Raw genomic sequence first — 18,796 nt, 5'->3', positions numbered from 1 at the left:
ATATGAGGGGTATTGAGGGTCTTCATAAAGAAAAAAAATGTTGATTTTTCTGAAGGAAAGCTAGGATAGAAATCAAATAAGTAAAATATTGTGAGGATGCCATAGTTATGATAATATTATACTGTGCCCTCCGCTGTAGAGGGTGGTGCAAGGGGTAGTGCAGCTTCCACCAGCCAGAGCAAGGAAATAGTGCTATTGTGGCAAGGTGGGGTTAGGCACAGGTGGGCCAAAGCAGTTTGGGTTCTTTTTACCTGTAAGAAGTCCCATCTGGAAAGTGCTGCAGCAGAGAGAAGCAAATGGGTTAAATGCAGTGCTTTCTGGATAGGACTTACCGGTCTGAACCCAAAGTAGCGGCTCATGGCTGCTAAATTTCACTGTGCTGCACAAAATGCTCTCCCATCAAGAGCTGGCTACGAGCAAGAACAGTGACGGAGAGAAGCAGTCAAGTCGGGCCAGTGTCTTGGGGCAGAGAGCACGTGGAGCGTCTCCCCAAGTGCCCGAGTGTCCGAGGCTCACCCAGAACCAACATGGGCCAGAAGAAGTGGCCGCAAGATCAAGCAACATCTTGCGGCCCCTTTTTTCCAGCCCTTGTTGGTGCTGGGTGTGCCTCACGCACATGGAGAGATGTGTCGTGTCCCACTCCTCCGCTGACGGCCGGGTCAGGGAAATCCGAATCAGGCGTGCCTCTGCAGCTCTGCCAAAGTCTTAGCAAAGTCCTCAGGGCAGGCAGGAGACCAGAAAGTGACTTCAGCAAGATATGTTTAGACTTTGTCTGACTCAGAGAATGCCAGAAAGCAGGTCCTTTATATAGGCCATGGGGTGTGGCTCCATGACTCAGCACTTATCCAGGCCTGCCCCTCCCTTCCTTCTGTTGCCTCCATCTATCAAGTCTTCTGACGCGAGGGTCACTCCAGTCTGCAGCTGTTGGCAATTGACCTCCCTCAGGCTCACATGCTGTGGAGGAGGGGGAGGGGCTAGTTGCTCCGTTTGCCTGGACGTGGAGCCAGAGTTGGGGGCTGGAGATACTTCCTCCTCTTCAGCCTGTCTGGGCATGGAGCCAGGGCTGGGGCCGGGAGGCATACTAGGACATTCCTCCATGTTCGGAAGCAGATAAGAAGGCCCCGGCTGTGGTGAGATCGGACGAGACACAACAAGATGCTCCATATGCTCTCCCTTTCTTCCAGCGCTCATGCAGGGAACCCAAGCTTGGAGGAGCAGCAACGGTTTGGAGCTTGTTAAGAAGGACTGCTCCGCCCCAGCCATGCGTTTTCCAGCCGGGCTGCTTACAGTGAAAAGCATGCAATGTGCTGCCGCTAAGCACGCACGAGCGCTGGAAGAAAGGGATCTGGGCTTGGAGAAGCACCTGATGAACTTCAGAGCACACAATTTATCCCTCAAACTCCCAAACCGGTGAGCTGGAAAAGAGATTCTCTGTCATGCTGGTGAGTACGTACCCCCACCTCTCCATCCGAATCCAGCGTGGCGCAGACGGCCCAGTGGAGGCAGAAAATGGGGCATTTCCATTGGCCCTTCTTAACCCCCTCCCCCCAGCCTCCTTTTGCCTGCAGGCTTGGCAGGCAGTCGCAATCTTTAGACGGGCTTTTATTCTGTCACCAAAGAGGGGGAAGGAAGGGGCTCGGAATGGTACATAGGAAATCGCCCACCTGCGCCGTCCCATTTGCCATGAGTGATGTTGAATTATCCATGCCCACTCAGTCACATGACACCCCCCAGCCATGCCCACCCAAGCAACCAGTCACTAGGAAGAACCAGATGTTAAATTACTTGCATCCCACCACTATGTATAAGTAAAAAAAGACTTATTGTCTTTTGATTTCTTTTTATTAGCAGGGTATATGAGATTTTTATTCCTTGGAGTGAACCTAGACTGATCAACATTTCTTCCAGTAATACTGAAAACGTGGACATTCCTTCAAATATGTCTAGAATATCAAAAAATTTCTCTTCTCCATATGACCGACCGTTCGATAATTTAACACACAACCTTTACTATGGATTCTTTGCCATTATTTGTATTTTGGGCCTGGTGGGAAATGGAATGACAATTTATCTTCTGGCCTTTTCCATTAAAAGGAATGTTTTCACTATTTTCATCCTGAATCTCTCCATCGCTGATTTTGGGGTCCTCACATCCCTCATTATGGCAGAAATATTTGTGACAGTGTTAACTCTGTGTAAAAGAACTGACGTTCTCCAAACCTTCTTCTTCTTATTTTTTGAGCTCTTTTCCTTCACCTATTCTGCCAGCCAGTTTCTGCTGATGGCCATCAGCCTGGACAGATGCATGGCTGTCTTCTTCCCACTCTGGCATCGCTTTCACCGTCCCCCATATCTGTCCACTCTTGTTTGTGGCCTCATCTGGAGCCTCTTCTTCCTGCTCTCTGCGGTGCACTTCATCCTCCACCAGACCAGAACCTATGGAAGTTCATGTTTTCTTTACCAGCTGATTGTGAATGGTTTACTTTGTACGCCTCTCATGGTTGTGTCCACTGTGACCCTCTGGATTCATATGCGGTCTAAATCGCAAAACAATCAAAGGAAGCTGCTCACTACCATCTTGCTGGCTCTCCTCTTCTTCTTCCTTTTTTCTCTCCCAATGGATGTCTTTTATGTCATTGAATATACTGAATATTTACTGAATCTGCACTACTATTAATCGTTTCATAATTCCCATCACCAATCTCTTTCCACTTATGACTGTATGACTATAACTTGTTGCTGGCAATCCTTATGATTTATATTGATATATTGACCATCAATTATGTTGTAAATGTTGTACCTTGATGAATGTATCTTTTCTTTTATGTACACTGAGAGCATATGCACCAAGACAAATTCCTTGTGTGTCCAATCACACTTGGCCAATAAAATTCTATTCTATTCTATTCTATTCTATTCTTATAATCCCCTCCTCATGACTGTTGGGATAGGATGTACAGCTCTCAACAGCAGCATCAACCCATTCCTTTATTTTTTTTGTCAGGAGGAGGAAGAGGGGAAAGGAGCAGCCTGGAGCATCTTTGAAGGTTGCTCTGCAAAGAGTTTTCAAGGATGAGCAGGACAGATCAGAGGAGCAGCAAACTACAGAGGAAAACATAGAGTGAAGTGTCCCTATCATTGCATAATCATTTTAAATCCGTAAATAATTTAGTGGGTTCAGTAAGAAAACTGATGTGATTTACTGAACAAGTTGAACACGAAACAATATAAACAGGAAATATTTACCTATGTATAATTCTCCAAGTGAAGATATTCGTATATTAAATGTTTTACTTATATAATTCCTTTTTTCTTTTCCTAATAAGAACTGTTAAGAGGGACTCAGTGGCTAAGTGGCTCAGTGGCTAAGATGCTGAGCTTGTCGATCGAAAGATCAGCAGTTCAGCGGTTCAAATCCCTAGTGGGGTGAGCTCCTGTTACTTGTCCCAGCTTCTGCCAACCTAGCAGTTCGAAAGCAGGTAAAAAATGCAAGTAGAAAAATAGGGACCACCTTTGGTGGGAAGGTAACATTGTTCCATGCACCTTTGGCATTGAGTCATGGTGGCCACATGACCACGGAGACGTCTTTGGATAGCGCTTTGGCTTTGAAACGGAGATGAGCACCGCCCCCTAGAGTCGGGAACAACTAGCACATATGTGCGAGGGGAACCTTTACTTTTAATAAGAGCTGTTAGAAATAATTCTTACTGCCTGAGATTTTTAAAATGTATAACACTTATCATTTTATTTATCTTTATTTGTTCCATATTTTCCAAGATCTCATCCCTAATAAACTTGGTAGATTGTATGGCTGGACTAAAAACATGTAAATTTATATGTGTGTATATGCATAATGAAAATGTCCTGAAACAAAAATGTGACAGTTATGACTCCCACAAATTTCAGACATAATATTCACTTATGTTGAATAATAACAGTTCATTAATAATTTTCATTTGTTTTTGTTTTTTAACTATTCTTTAAAGATATGTAGGTTCTATGATGGTAAGCTTCCCTTCAAGTCAATCTTTTATGGACATTTCAAGCAAGTGAAGCCTTCTCTGTGGGGGCCCCTACCCTCTGGAACGAACTTCCCCCAGGACTCTGTGGGGGCCCCTACCCTCTGGAACGAACTTCCCCCAGGACTCTGTGGGGGCCCCTACCCTCTGGAACGAACTTCCCCCAGGACTCTGTGGGGGCCCCTACCCTCTGGAACGAACTTCCCCCAGGACTCTGTGGGGGCCCCTACCCTCTGGAACGAACTTCCCCCAGGACTTTGTCAACTTCCTGATCTCCGGACCTTCCGCCGCGAACTGAAGACGTATTTATTCTTCCGCGCAGGACTGGCATAGAATTAGTTTTAATATTTGTAATTTTAAATGGGTTTTATGGTTTATGTATTTTAATTCAGGGGCCAAATTTAATAGGTTTTTTAGTACTGTTTTTATTTATATTGTATCCATTGATTTTTTATTTTATCTGGCTGTGCACCACCCTGAGTCCTTCGGGAGAAGGGAGGTATAAAAATTAAAATATTATTATTATTATTATTGTTGTTGTTGTTGTTGTTGTTGTTGTTGTTGTTGTTGTTATTATTATTATTATTATTATTATTATTATTATTATTATTATTATTATTATTATTATTATTATTGATCCTCTACTATGAAGAACAGTTGCTGTAACTGGGGATGTCTAGTTTAATGAAAAGAAGGACTAGGGGAGACATGATAGCAGTGTTCCAATATCTCAGGGGTTGCCACAAAGAAGAGGGAGTCAAGCTATTCTCCAAAGCACCTGAGGGTAGAACAAGAAGCAATGGGTGGAAACTAATCAAGGAGAGAAGCAACTTAGAACTAAGGAGAAATTTCCTGACAGTTAGAACAATTAATGTGGAACAACTTGTCTCCAGAAGTTGTAAACGCTCCAACACTGGAAATTTTTAAGAAAATGTTGGATAGCCATTTGTCTGAAATGGTGCAGGGTTTCCTGCCTGGGCAGGGGGTTGGACTAGAAGACCTCCAAGGTCCCTTCCAACTCTGATATTATTATTATTATTATTACTATTTCAGACAAAGAAATAGCCCATCTCTTGTTAAAAAACCTCCAGGGATGGAGCACTATCATCAGCATCAGCATCAGCATCAGCATCAGCATCAGCATCATCAAATAACAAGCACAGTCTGAATATGAAATGGAGCAGATGAATCTTGAGGTGGGAAAAAGAAGAAACAGCATGCGATAAATGGATTTCACCCCTGCCAGGCATCCTTATTCAAAAAGTGCCTGACCACATTCAACCTGCTTCAGTACAGCCAATACAAGCTATGAAAATGATGGCACTTGCATACATCCAAAACATCTCCGATAACACCAGCAGATTAGTACAACCACTTGGCATAATCATAGCACGCAAACCCACTAAAGCCCTCCAAAACATCCCAAATAAACCAAAACACTCAATACCCCCTGAAGGGGGGGAAAAAAACCCAGGATGTCAAGGTTCTGACTGACGAACCTAACTCAGCAAGCACTGATAAGACGATCCGATCTCTTAAGGCAAAGCTTTATTGAGTACATCATTTCAGCGTGAAAACAATACCAGTTCAGGTTAATTCCTGGGAAATTCAATATAATTAAATATAGAATCCTCCCTCCCCCCTCCATTAGTGCAGGTCATATTGTCCAATTAGGTATCCAGGTATTGTTATGGGACAATGCCTGTGCCTCTGGCTGACAACTGCTGGAGTGTCCTTGGTTCCCATGAGACAGTTTCTTCTGCAATGCACATTCCAATGTCTCCCTCCCTTATTCCCTGCATCTGTTGGCAAGCTGTGAAACAGTGAAAGTGAAAGCAGCCTGAATACACTTCGAAGCTAGACCCAGGATTCATGTAAAACATACCATGAAAAAGAAGACTAGAGCGAAACTTTATGGAGATATTGTCGTGTCCCACTCCTCCGCTGACGGCCGGGTCAGGGAAATCCGAATCAGGCGTGCCACTGCAGCACTGCCAAAGTCCTAGCAAAGTCCTCAGGGCAGGCAGGAGACCAGAAAGTGACTTCAGCAAGATATGTTTAGACTTTGCCTGACTCAGAGAATGCCAGAAAGCAGATCCTTTATATAGGCCATGGGGTGTGGCTCCATGACTCAGCACTTATCCAGGCCTGCCCCTCCCTTCCTTCTGACGCCGCCGCCTATCAATTCTTCTGAAGCGAGGGTCACTCCAGTCGGCAGCTGTTGGTAATTGACCTCCCTCAGGCTCACATGCTGTGGGGGAGGGGGAGGGGTCTAGTTGCTCCGTTTGCCTGGGCATGGAGCCAGGGCTGGGGCCGGGAGGTGCTTCCTCCTGTCTGGGCATGGAGCCAGGGCTGGGGCCGGGAGGCATACTAGGACATTCCTCAGTGTTTGGAAGCAGATAAGAAGGCCCCGACTGCGGTGAGAGCGGGCAAGACACAACAGATATGCTATATGAACAGAATCTTGCAACTCTGCGTCCTGATCTGGAGAAGCTTCAAGGGCTTACAATGGCAGCCCCCTCAATTCCTTCTAATTTGATATCATCAGAGTAGAACTTAAATCAAAACATTTCAGTGGAATATTTAGAGTGTTTTTGTTTCCTGAGCTGCGTAGAAAACTATTGTTGCTTTCAATGGTCTTTTAGTCTCTGGCATCCCGAGGGAACAGACGAAAAAGAGAGATCCAATCCCCTCCCCCATTGTTTTTGCTTCTCTTCCTTCTGCAATGGTACCCCTTAAGGGTAATTTAAAAAGGAAATTTAATTGCCTATTTGCGGTAATTTAGACATTTTAAAAAGATACGACTTTTTCATACTAATTGCAGAGTTCAGCCAAACACTAATGGGTCCAAAATTTAATGGCTTTATAAGGAATGTCTGGAAGAACTGATGTCTCATTCTTCTTGAACCAAGACCACCTCTGAGTTTACACTTTGCTGACAATCCTGAGAGAAGCGACAACTTCTTTGGATGCCAGATCAGAGATTACAACGAAGACATCCTGAAGTAGGACAACGCAGTAGAATTTGGATATCAAAAGGTAGGCGCTCTCTGAATTTATCATACATCCATACTTGGAATGTTTTCTCCGTGACTGATTATGTGCCCTCAAGTAACTTTCAGTTCTTAGGAAACACACTATACTGTGTTTCCCCGAAAATAAGACCCTGTCTTATATTTTTTTGAACACTGAAATAAGTGCTTGGCCTTATTTTTGGGGAGGTCTTATTATTTGGGTGTGTGTGGAATAAGACTGGGTTCCTCTTGCCATGTTACCTGATTTCCAGCTCTGCGTTTAAATATTTTTGGGGAGGGCTTATTTTTGGAAGGAGGCTTATTTTAGTGCATGTGCTCAAAAGCCCAACTGGGTTATTTATCAGGGGATGTCTTATTTTTGGGGAAACAGGGTACATATTCTCTACGAAAACAGCCCCTTTGTCTTTGATGCTGTACCCAAAGGCAAATTCAATGGCAATTGAAAGAAATAATAATTTAGCAAACTTGCATAAATAATGCAATCAACATCTTTGTTTAATCTCATCTTATTTCCCCCCCCCAAACCACAACAATCATAAAGTGTATTTCACTTGGATACTTAAGGGTTTTATTACTTATAAATTGTCTGTAATACAGAAAATAGAATGAGAGGGGCACATAGGCAGTCAGGAAAAATAATGACACATTTTTTTAGGATCTCCTCGGGAAAGCGTTGCATTTACATTTAACTAAAAAGAGTCATCAAGTTCAAGTTCAACTCACAAATTCACTTGTTGGACATTTTACATTTACTATCCTATAATAGACTTTGCTGGGAACGATTGAGGGGAAAAGAAGAAGGGGACGGCAGAGAACGAGGTGGCTGGATGGAGTCACTGAAGCAGTTGGCATGAGCTTTAATGGACTCCAGAGGATGGTAGAGGACAGGAAGGCCTGGAGGAATGTTGTCCATGGTGTTGCGATGAGTTGGACACACCTTAGTGATTAACAACAACAACAATAGACTTTTGCTCTTGTTTCTATAGCATACAAAGATTCATCCTTTGTTCAGCTCAGCAGTGAAACTGATTCCAGATCATAGACTGAATAACATGTCTAACTTCTTATCTACACCTTCTACAGACAGGCATGTGGATGCTGAATCTCCAGTTGTATCCATTTTGGGATCTGTTTCTTCTTATTATTACTCAATTATTATTAATATCTTCATTTTCATCATTTCCAGTTTTAGCGTTGTAAGGATCAGAATGATTATCTGGGTCCTGGGCTTCAGCAACAAAATCTATCCTTTCACAGTCTTTGTCTTGAACTTGCCAATATCTGATCTTGAGGTTCTCCTAGTCAGGATGGTCTTGATCTTTCCCTTAGTTTTGATCCAAGAACCTGTTCTCCTGGCAAATATCTCTTTTCAGTTTTTCTAGTTTACGTGCATGGCTAGCCAATTTCTACTGACTGCCATTAGCTGGGGTTGATGTTTGGCTCTTCTCCTCTTGGAATGTCATTGTTCTTATCAGCTGGGAGATTTCTCCATAATTATTTGTGTTCTCCTGTGATCATTTTCTTCTTCTTCTTGGCAGTGCACTTTATACATTTTAGTTCAGGGGGTAGTGAAAATGCAGTTACAGGATGATACCCCTTCAAGGTGCCTGCGTTGACTTCTCTTCCATTTTGCACAATTGTAATTTTGGTTCTTTTTGTGAAAGATTGCTGTGAAATACAACAGTTTTTCAACACACTCTCTTAATGGTTAATGGTCCTGATCACTCTTATCTTCTCCCTCCTCTTTGCTCTTCCTCTTAATGTCACTTGCATCATTGCATCATTTGAAAATACCCCAATATATACTTGTATGTATAAAGGATACACTGAAATAAGGGAGAAAAAAATGGACAAGTAAGAAATGTATTTATTTATTTATCACATTTCTATACCGCCCTTCTCTGAAGACTCAGGGCGGTTTACAGCCAAGATAAAATCGCACAGAAACAAACGTTACGAACACTATTAAAAATTTATTCAAAATTGGCCCAATAATTTAAAAAACTAATAAAATATAAAATAAACCCTAATAAACCCTTCCATACTTCCACCTCTCACAATACTTGACAACACAGTATCAACAGTAGAAACCTTCAAATTTCTGGGTTCTATCATATCGCAAGATCTCAAATGGACAGCTAACATCAAAAACATCATTAAAAAAGGACAACAAAGAATGTTCTTTCTGCGCCAACTCCGTAAGCTCAAACTGCCCAAGGAGCTGCTGATCCAATTCTACAGAGGAATTATTGAGTCTGTCATTTGCACCTCTATAACTGTCTGGTTCGGTTCTGCAACCCAACAAGAAAAATACAGACTTCAGAGGATAATTAGAACTGCAGAAAAAATAATTGCTACCAACTTGCCTTCCATTGAGGACCTGTATACTGCACGAATCAAGAAGAGGGCCGTGAAAATATTTGCAGATCCCTCGCATCCTGGACATAAACTGTTTCAACTCCTACCCTCAAAACGACGCTATAGAGCACTGCACACCAGAACAACTAGACACAAGAACAGTTTTTTCCCGAAGGCCATCACTCTGCTAAACAAATAATTCACTCAACACTGTCAGACTATTTACCGAATCTGCACTACTATTAATCATTTCATAGTTCCCATCACCAATCTCTTTCCACTTATGACTGTATGACTATAACTTGTTGCTGGCAATCCTTATGATTTACATTGATATATTGATCATCAATTGTGTTGTAAATGTTGTACCTTGATGAACGTATCTTTTCTTTTATGTACACTGAGAGCATATGCACCAAGACAAATTCCTTGTGTGTCCAATCACACTTGGCCAATAAAATTCTATTCTATTCTAAAACCACCCATGTTAAAATTGTGATTAGGCCAACCCTGCACGATGGAACAAGAAAGTCTTAAGTTCGCGCTTAAAGGTCCGGAGGTCAGGGAGTTGGTGTAGCCCTAGAAGTAGCTCATTCCACAGGCCAGGAGCCCCCACAGAGAAGGCCCTCCCCCTGGGAACCGCCAGTCGGCATTGTTTGGCTGACGGCACCCTGAGGAGGCCCTCCTTATGGGAGCGCACAGGTCGATGGGAGGCTATTGGTGGCAGTAGGAGGTCCCGTAAGTAACCCGGTCCCAAGCCATGGAGCGCTTTAAAGGTGAGAACCAACACCTTGAATTGCACCCAGAATGTTTAACCGTTGCGAAATTTTTGGAAAGAAACTATTGTTTAAAGATTCTTTTTTTTTTTTGAAAAATCTTTAATAAAAAATATTTTTAAAAAAAGAAAAAAGAAAATATCCTAATTTGTATATTAGAAGTGAGCAATTTAGTGGCTTGTTTAAATAGCAGTGATAATCCAATGGTATACTTTTGTTGGGAGAAAAACCTAAAGAGAACATCAAAGTCACATTTCAGAGGATTTTCCAGGAAGGAGAAGACAATAGAAAAGACATGGAGATAGAATTTCATTTTCAAAGTCTGATGTAATGCTACCATAATTTTATGAATGGGATTAACTTGATGGCCAACGCTAACAGGTTAATACCATTTCAGAAATATGAATGGGTCAGTAAGTAGGATCTAAAGGACGGCTGCAGTTCAAATTTGGATAGGACCATCAAAAAGGCTTGAAGGGATGTCGTGGCTCAGTGGCTAAGATGCTGAGCTTGTTGATCAAAAGGTCGGCAGTTCAGCGGTTTGAATCCCTAGTGCCATATAACGAGGTGAGCTCCCATTACTTGTCCCAGCTTCTGCCAACCTAGCAGTTCGAAAGCACATAAAAAATGCAAATAGAAAAATAGGGATCACCTTTGGTGGGAAGGTAACAGTGTTTCATGTGCCTTGGGCGTTTAGTCACATGACCACAACGACGTCTTCGGACAGCGTTGGCTCTTCGGCTTTGAAACGGAGATGAGCACCGCCCCTAGAGTCGGGAACGACTAGCACATATGTGCAAGGGGAACCTTTACCTTTACCTTTACTTATCAAAAAGGCAATTTAATGATTAGTGCCTTTTTGAAAAGATGTAAGATTTTTATTAGTGAAATATACCATATAAATTAAATTAAATTAAATAAATTAAAATAATATATCATAAATTATATAGTAAAAAAAACCATATATAGTAAAAAAAAACCATTACTTTGATTAAAATATTTTTACAACCCTCTTTTTGATTTGTGCAGTATACAGGTCCTCAATGGAAGGATGCACAAAAGCATCTGCATGTTCCCATTGCAAACTGGTAATAAAAGTAAGTACAACCCACCCCTATTGGGTTTGCTTACTGTTGGCTTCTTTGGCATTCAGTGAAGGGTCCATGAACGTCCTTGCAAATTTGCCTTCAGAAACTTTAAGACTTTGAAACTTTAACTTCAAGCGTTTTAGTAATCAGCAGAGCTCTCTGCTTCGGCTAGAAAAAAAAATGAAAATCTTTTCAAAAATAAAAATGAATGTCACATCCAGATTAGGCTCTCTTTTCAGTCTGTGTCGTGTCCCCCTCCCCCTCTGACGACCGGGTCAAGGAAGTCCGTATCAAACGTGGCAACAAAGCCTCTGCAGCTTGCCAAATTCCTTCGAGGTTTATCAGGACAGGCAGGAGTCCAAGTTGTGACTTCAGGGATAAGAGTCCGACATCAGCAAACTAGATGAGACTTTGCTTGACTCAAGGTTGGAATGCCAAAAGCAGGTCCTTTATATAGGCTGTGGGGTGTGGCTCCATGACTCAGCATTTATCCAGGCCTGCCCCTCCCTCCCTTCTGCTGGCGTCGCCTCTCAGATCTCTGGAAGCGAGGGTCCTCCTACCCTGAATTCTCTACAGGTGGATCTGCTGTCAGTAATTCCAGCACCTGGCTGGCTTCCTGCTCACACGCTGTAGGAGTGAAGTTTATCGGGCTTGTCTGTTCACTCCTGACATCTTCTCTGGGCATGGGGCCAGGGCAGGGGGCTGGAGGCATGACAGGCTATTCATCTTCATTATCAGTCTTGGAGTCTGATAACAGGCCTGGGTGGAGACGGGAGGGGCCCGGCTGAGGAGAGGAGGGAGGATGAGGCACAACAGTCTGATATTTTTTAGGTTGTTCCTTCTTCCAAGTGGTGGTAAGATGTTTACATGTTTATTTCACAATAATTTTATGCTAATACAAATGCAGAGAAGGATATTCTCTTTTTTTTTCTCCCTAGGTTTTGCAGCTTAGGCTATCTAAGTTCTCTGCTCCAATTGTAGCAGTATCAAGTGTGGGCCAAGGAGAATGTCTTCCTTAGATTCTGAAAAATATCCACTTGTCTCCTCTGGAGATTCCTCCAGTGATTACCAGGTATGTCAGCAATAAAGGTAGTGTTTGAGGAATGGTAATTTCAATTTACAAAGTGCATTTCCTTTTTTTGTGTATGATTGGTGTTGGGGAGCATTTATCAGCCAGTACTATAAAATTCTATGGCCAACTGAAAATCTAATTTTATATAATTATATCCAGGGGTGAAATACAGCAGGTTCCGACAGGTTCTGGAGAACCGGTAGCAGAAATTTTGAGTAGTTTGGAGAACCAGCAAATATGATCTCTGGCTGGCCCCAGACTGGGGAGGGAATGGAGATTTTGCAGTATCCTTCTCCCAGGAGTGGGGAGGGAATGGAGATTTTGCAGTATTCTTGACCCCTTCCTCTCTGTGGCAGCCCCTCAAATATTGGAACACTGCTATCATGTCTCCCATGGTCCTTCTCTTCACTGGACTAGCCATGCCCAGTTTCTGCAACCGTTCATCGCATCCTCTGATCATCTTGGTTGCTCTTCTCTGCATTCTTTCTGGAGTAGGTAGATAGATAGATAGATAGATAGATAGATAGATAGATAGATAGATAGATAGATAGATAGATAGATAGATAGATGATAGATAATAGGTGATAGAGATAGAGACAGAGATATTTTCAAGGTAGTAAACATGCCTAATAGACCTGCTTCCTATTTTCCCACCACAACAATCAGGAGGCCGAACGTCTCTCTCGCATATAATATTAGATTGTTCCTTATATATCTAATGGCAATCAAGCTTAAACTTTCCAATTGTTCACAGTTCTGTTTTTGCAAGAGGCAACCATGAATATCTCCTGCGTGATCACTTCTCAGAAATCTCTAAGAAGGTTGCATAATTCTCACCAAGAGCTGTAGCTGCTGAAAGCCCATACATTCTCCACTCATGTTATTGTTTGCTGCTAACTTTTAAAAGATATTCTCGAAATTATTTTTTACTCCTTTTTCATACTGATTACATGAATGGTTTTTAAATTTGTTTGTCATAAATATATTTTAATTGCTTGCTTGCTTGCTTGCTTGAAAATTAAGAAGGGTTTTGAGTGGATGGGACAAAAGTAGCGACTCTGAAATATGATTCTTCCTATGACTCATCTTGATAATCAGAAGTCAAGTTCCCTTTTATTTATTCTGATAATTGTATTTCTCCTTAAATTGCAGAGCTCTGGATCGTTCTTTTCAACCACTGATCTGAATTTCTCCAATGAAGCAAACAAGACTTTTGGTACAATGGTGCAACTATTTAATCTTATAATTAGTCGGAGCAGCACATGAATTATATTATATATTATTTTCCTTTCCATTGTGGCTACTACTGATAAAGAAAAACTCAAGTGTTTGAAGATGCTTTATGGGCTTATTCCAAAATTCAAATTGTAGCACCAGCTCATGGATCCCTATCAGGTTTTTTTTTCCTATCTGCACAAATATGTACAAATGCCAGGTCCATGATAAATAAAGCCACCCTCATACTAGATCTTATACAGGAGAGGTGTGTGGATCTGATGGGCATTTCGGAGACCTGGTTGGGCAGGGAGAGGGGGATTCCCCTTATTGAGATGTGCCCGCCAGGCTTCCGTGCATTTCATCAGCCGAGGGCCCAGGGTAGGGGTGGTGGGGTAGCGGTTATTATTAACGAATGTCTTGAGCCGAGGGAGGTCTCTGTGCCGCAGATAGCTGGATGTGAATCTTTCCTTGTGAAGTGGGGTCTGGGGATTCAGGTGGGTCTGCTGATTACGTACCTGGCTCCTTGCTACGTGACAGCAGCCCTGCCTGAGCTGCTTGAGGTGATAGCCAGGACGGCGGTGGATACCCCCAGACTGATGGTTATGGGGGATTTCAACTTGCCGTCGGTAGGTGAAATCTTGATGACGGCTCGGGAGTTCATGGCCTCCATGACAGCCTTGGACCTGACCCAATTAGTGAATTGTCCCACTCACATCGGGGAAACATTCTGGACTTGATTTTTGTCTCGGAGCAGTGGCTGAATGATCTGGAATTGGGGGATTTAGTAACTGAACCTCTGTCATGGTCAGATCATTCACTCCTTCGACTTGACTTTCGAACCGCCAACCCAGACTGCAGGGAAATGGAGCCGTTTCGCTGGTTCCGTCCCAGGCGCCTGATGGAGCCAGAAAGGTTTCTGATGGAGCTTAGGCCATTTCCTGAGGACCTAGCCCACGGCTCGGCTGAAGAACTAGTCGCCGCCTGGGAAAGGGCAGCGACGAGGGCTTTAGACCATGTCGTGCCTTTGCGGCCTCTGACCCGGCGCTGTTCTCAACCAGCTCCCTGGTATTCTGAGGAGCTGAGAGAGATGAAGCGCCGGAAAAGACGCCTAGAGAGTGTTTGGAGGTCCAGCCGATCTGAATCCGATCGAACACTAGTAAGGTCTCATATTCAGACCTACTTAGTGGCGATAAGAGCGGCAAAACATAACTATTTTTCTGCTCTTATTGCATCGGCAGATAACCGCCCAGCCTCCCTGTTTAGGGTGACCCGCTCCCTTCTTGCGCAGGGAGCTTGGGAGGACCCCTTGCAGGGCCGTGCTGAGGATTTTGGACAATATCTGTCCGATAAAAATCGCTTGGATCCGGGACGGTTTGGACGCTGATTGGGTAGATTCGGGTGGGATGACAGAGGTAGTTCTTCAGAATGTTATCTGGGGAGAGTTTGATGCTGTGACTCCCAAGGACATGGACAGGATACTGAGGAGGCTGAATGCGACCACATGTTTACTGGACCCGTGTCCCTCCTGGTTGGTACTGGCCACACAGGAGGTTACGCGAGGTTGGTTCCTTGGAATTATCAACGCCTCTTTAATGGAGGGTGTCTTTCCTACTGCCTTAAAAGAGGCGGTGGTGAGGCCCCTCCTTAAGAAGCCCTCCCTGGACCCGGCTATTTTGGCAAACAACCGTCCTGTCTCCAACCTTCGCTTTGTGGCGAAGGTTGTTGAGAGTGTGGTGGCATGTCAGCTTCCCCAGTACCTGGATGAAACTGTCTATCTAGACCCGTTCCAGTCCGGCTTTAGGCCTGGGTACAGCACGGAGACAACTTTGGTCGCATTGGTTGATGATCTCTGGAGGTCTCGGGACAGGGGTTGTTCCTCTGTCCTGGTCCTATTAGATCTCTCAGTGGCTTTTGATACCATCGAACATGGTATCCTGCTGCGGTGATTGGGGGGTTTGGGAGTGGGGGGCACTGTTTTTCAGTGGTTCTCCTCCTATCTCTACGACCAATCACAGACAGTGTTGGCAGGGGGGCAGAAATCGACCTCAAGGCACCTCATATGTGGGGTGCCACAGGGGTTGGTTCTCTCGCCTCTCCTGTTCAACATCTATATGAAGCCGCTGGGTGAGATCATCCGTGGCTTTGGGGTGGAATACCATCTGTACGCTGATGACACTCAGCTATACATTTCCACCCCTAACCATCCCAACAAAGTGATGTCCCGGTGTCTGGAGACTGTGCGGGTCTGGATGGGGAAGAACAAGCTTCAGCTCAACCCGTCCAAGACAGAGTGGCTGTAGATGCCGGCATCCCGGTACAGCCAGCTTACTCCATCGCTGACTGTTGGGGGCGAATCATTGGCCCCCAGGGGGAGGGTTCGCAACTTAGGCATTCTCCTGGATGATCGGCTGTCTTTAGAAGAACATATGACGGCCGTTGCCAGGGGAGCTTTTTATCAGGTGCACCTGATTCGCCAGTTACATCCCTTCCTTGACCGGGATTCCCTTCGCACGGTCACTCATAGAATAGAATAGAATAGAATAGAATTTTATTGGCCAAGTGTGATTGGACACACAAGGAATTTGTCTTGGTGCATATGCTCTCAGTGTACATAAAAGAAAAGATACGTTCATCAAGGTACAACATTTACAACACAATTGATGATCAATATATCAATATAAATCATAAGGATTGCCAGCAACAAGTTATAGTCATACAGTCATAAGTGGAAAGAGATTGGTGATGGGAACTATGAAACGATTAATAGTAGTGCAGATTCAGTAAATAGTCTGACAGTGTTGAGGGAATTATTTGTTTAGCAGAGTGATGGCCTTCGGGAAAAAACTGTTCTTGTGTCTAGTTGTTCTGGTGTGCAGTGCTCTATAGCGTCGTTTTGAGGTAGGAGTTGAAACAGTTTATGTCCAGGATGCGAGGGATCTGCAAATATTTTCACGGCCCTCTTCTTGATTTGTGCAGTATACAGGTCCTCAATGGAAGGTAAGTTGGTAGCAATTATTTTTTCTGCAGTTCTAATTATCCTCTGAAGTCTGTGTTTTTCTTGTTGGGTTGCAGAACCGAACCAGACAGTTATAGAGGTGCAAATGACAGACTCAATAATTCCTCTGTAGAACTGGATCAGCAGCTCCTTGGGCAGTTTGAGCTTACTGAGTTGGCGCAGAAAGAACATTCTTTGTTGTCCCTTTTTAATGATGTTTTTGATGTTAGCTGTCCATTTGAGATCTTGCGATATGATAGAACCCAGAAATTTGAAGGTTTCTACTGTTGATACTGTGTTGTCAAGTATTGTGAGAGGTGGAAGTATGGAAGGGTTTTTGTCGTGTCCCACTCCTCCGCTGACGGCTGGGTCCGGGAAATCCGAATCAGGCGTGCCTCTGCAGCTCTGTCCAAAGTCCTAGCAAAGTCCTCAGAGCAGGCAGGAGTCCAGTAAGTGACTTCAGCAAGATAAGTTTGACTTTTTGCCTGACTCAGAGACTGCCAGAAAGTAGCTCCTTTATATAGGCCATGGGGTGTGGCACCATGACTCAGCACTCATTAAGGCCTGCCCCTCCTTCCTTCTGTTGCCTCTAGATGATAGATGATAGTGATAGATAATAGATAGATAGATAGATAGATAAATAGATAAATAGATGATAGATAGATAAATAGATAAATAGATAAATAGATAGATAGATAGATAAATAGATGATAGTGATAGATAATAGATAGATAAATAGATGATAGTGATAGATAATAGATAGATAAATAGATAGATAGATAGATAAATAGATGATAGTGATAGATAATAGATAGATAAATAGATGATAGTGATAGATAATAGATAGATAAATAGATGATAGATGATAGATGATAGATGATAGTGATAGATAATAGATAGATAGATGATAGATAGATAAATAGATGATAGATGATAGTGATAGATAATAGATAGATAAATAGATGATAGTGATAGATAATAGATAGATAAATAGATGATAGATGATAGATGATAGATGATAGATAGATAAATAGATGATAGATGATAGATGATAGATGATAGTGATAGATAATAGATAGATAGATGATAGATAGATAGATAAATAGATAGATATCTATCGACCAAGGACCAGAAGCCAGACCGCAGCTGCAACATTAGCCATTTCAAACCCTCACTAGCAGTTAAAAGGAAGAAACAGCTGCAATCACATTGCTCCCAGAAGCTGAGCTGAAGCCTGAAGATGACAAATGAAACTTATGAAACGTTGCCAAGACACTTCCAATTTCTGGCGGAGAAAAGCGAATAACCAAAGACCTACATAGATAGATAGATAGATAGATAGATAGATAGATAGATAGATAGATACTAGATGATGATAGCTAGATGATAGATAATAATAAGATAGATAGATAGATAGATAGATAGATAGGTAGATAGAAGATAATGATAGATGATAGATGATTGATAGATGATAGATGATAGATGATAGATAGATAATAGATAGATGATAGATAGATGGATAGATAGAAGACAGATAGATTGATAGATGATAGATGATAGATATAGATAGATATAGATAGATGATAGATGATAGATGATAGATGATAGATGATAGATGATAGATGATAGATGATAGATGATAGATGATAGATGATAGTGATAGATAATAGATAGATAGATCGATAGAGAGATTTTGCTGTTATTAACCATAATCATGGCTTACTATTGCTTCCTTAGGTAAAGTATTACCACCTGGAATTAAATACATGGCATCTCGTATTTGGTCTGAATACTACAAATCGTAAGTATCTTATGCAGTGGTGGGATTCAGCTGGTTCACACCGGTTCAGGAGAACCGTTTGTTAACTCTTTGTGGAGTTGGGCAAACCAGTTGAATAGTCAAACCAGCCTGCCTGCCTAACGATTCCAGTAGCTCACAGACACCTCAGACATTCCTGCTCGTTTGTAATTATTCAAAGGAAGGGAAAAGAAAAAGAAGAAATAACCACATAGTCATTTCCTCAGCAGAAATTTTTTTAGCCTGTTTAAATCTGGGGGTGGGGAAATAAAGTGAAAGAGAGGGTTTTTTTTCTTTTCTCTCCCTTCAGTTAATAGCTCTGGGCAGAGAGCCAAGAACCATTTAACAGGCAAATACTTAGTTGTGATAAGAAAACTGCACGAATACAGTCAGCACAGACTTTTAAGCAAGAAGGAGTTATCTTGTCTGGGCCTGGA

At 42.7% G+C, this 18,796-nt stretch overlaps 1 pseudogene; it reads left to right on the top strand.

The window, feature by feature from the left end:
• The first annotated feature begins 388 nt into the window (after positions 1 to 388).
• On the top strand, positions 389 to 3,125 carry LOC131194190 (proto-oncogene Mas-like; annotated as a pseudogene).
• The last annotated feature ends 15,671 nt before the right edge of the window (positions 3,126 to 18,796 follow it).

The sequence above is a fragment of the Ahaetulla prasina genome, chromosome 3 (genome assembly GCF_028640845.1).
Source record: "Ahaetulla prasina isolate Xishuangbanna chromosome 3, ASM2864084v1, whole genome shotgun sequence".
NCBI lineage: Eukaryota > Metazoa > Chordata > Lepidosauria > Squamata > Colubridae > Ahaetulla > Ahaetulla prasina.
Note: the sequence above shows the minus strand (reverse complement) of the source record. Positions and strands in the feature narration are given on the sequence as shown.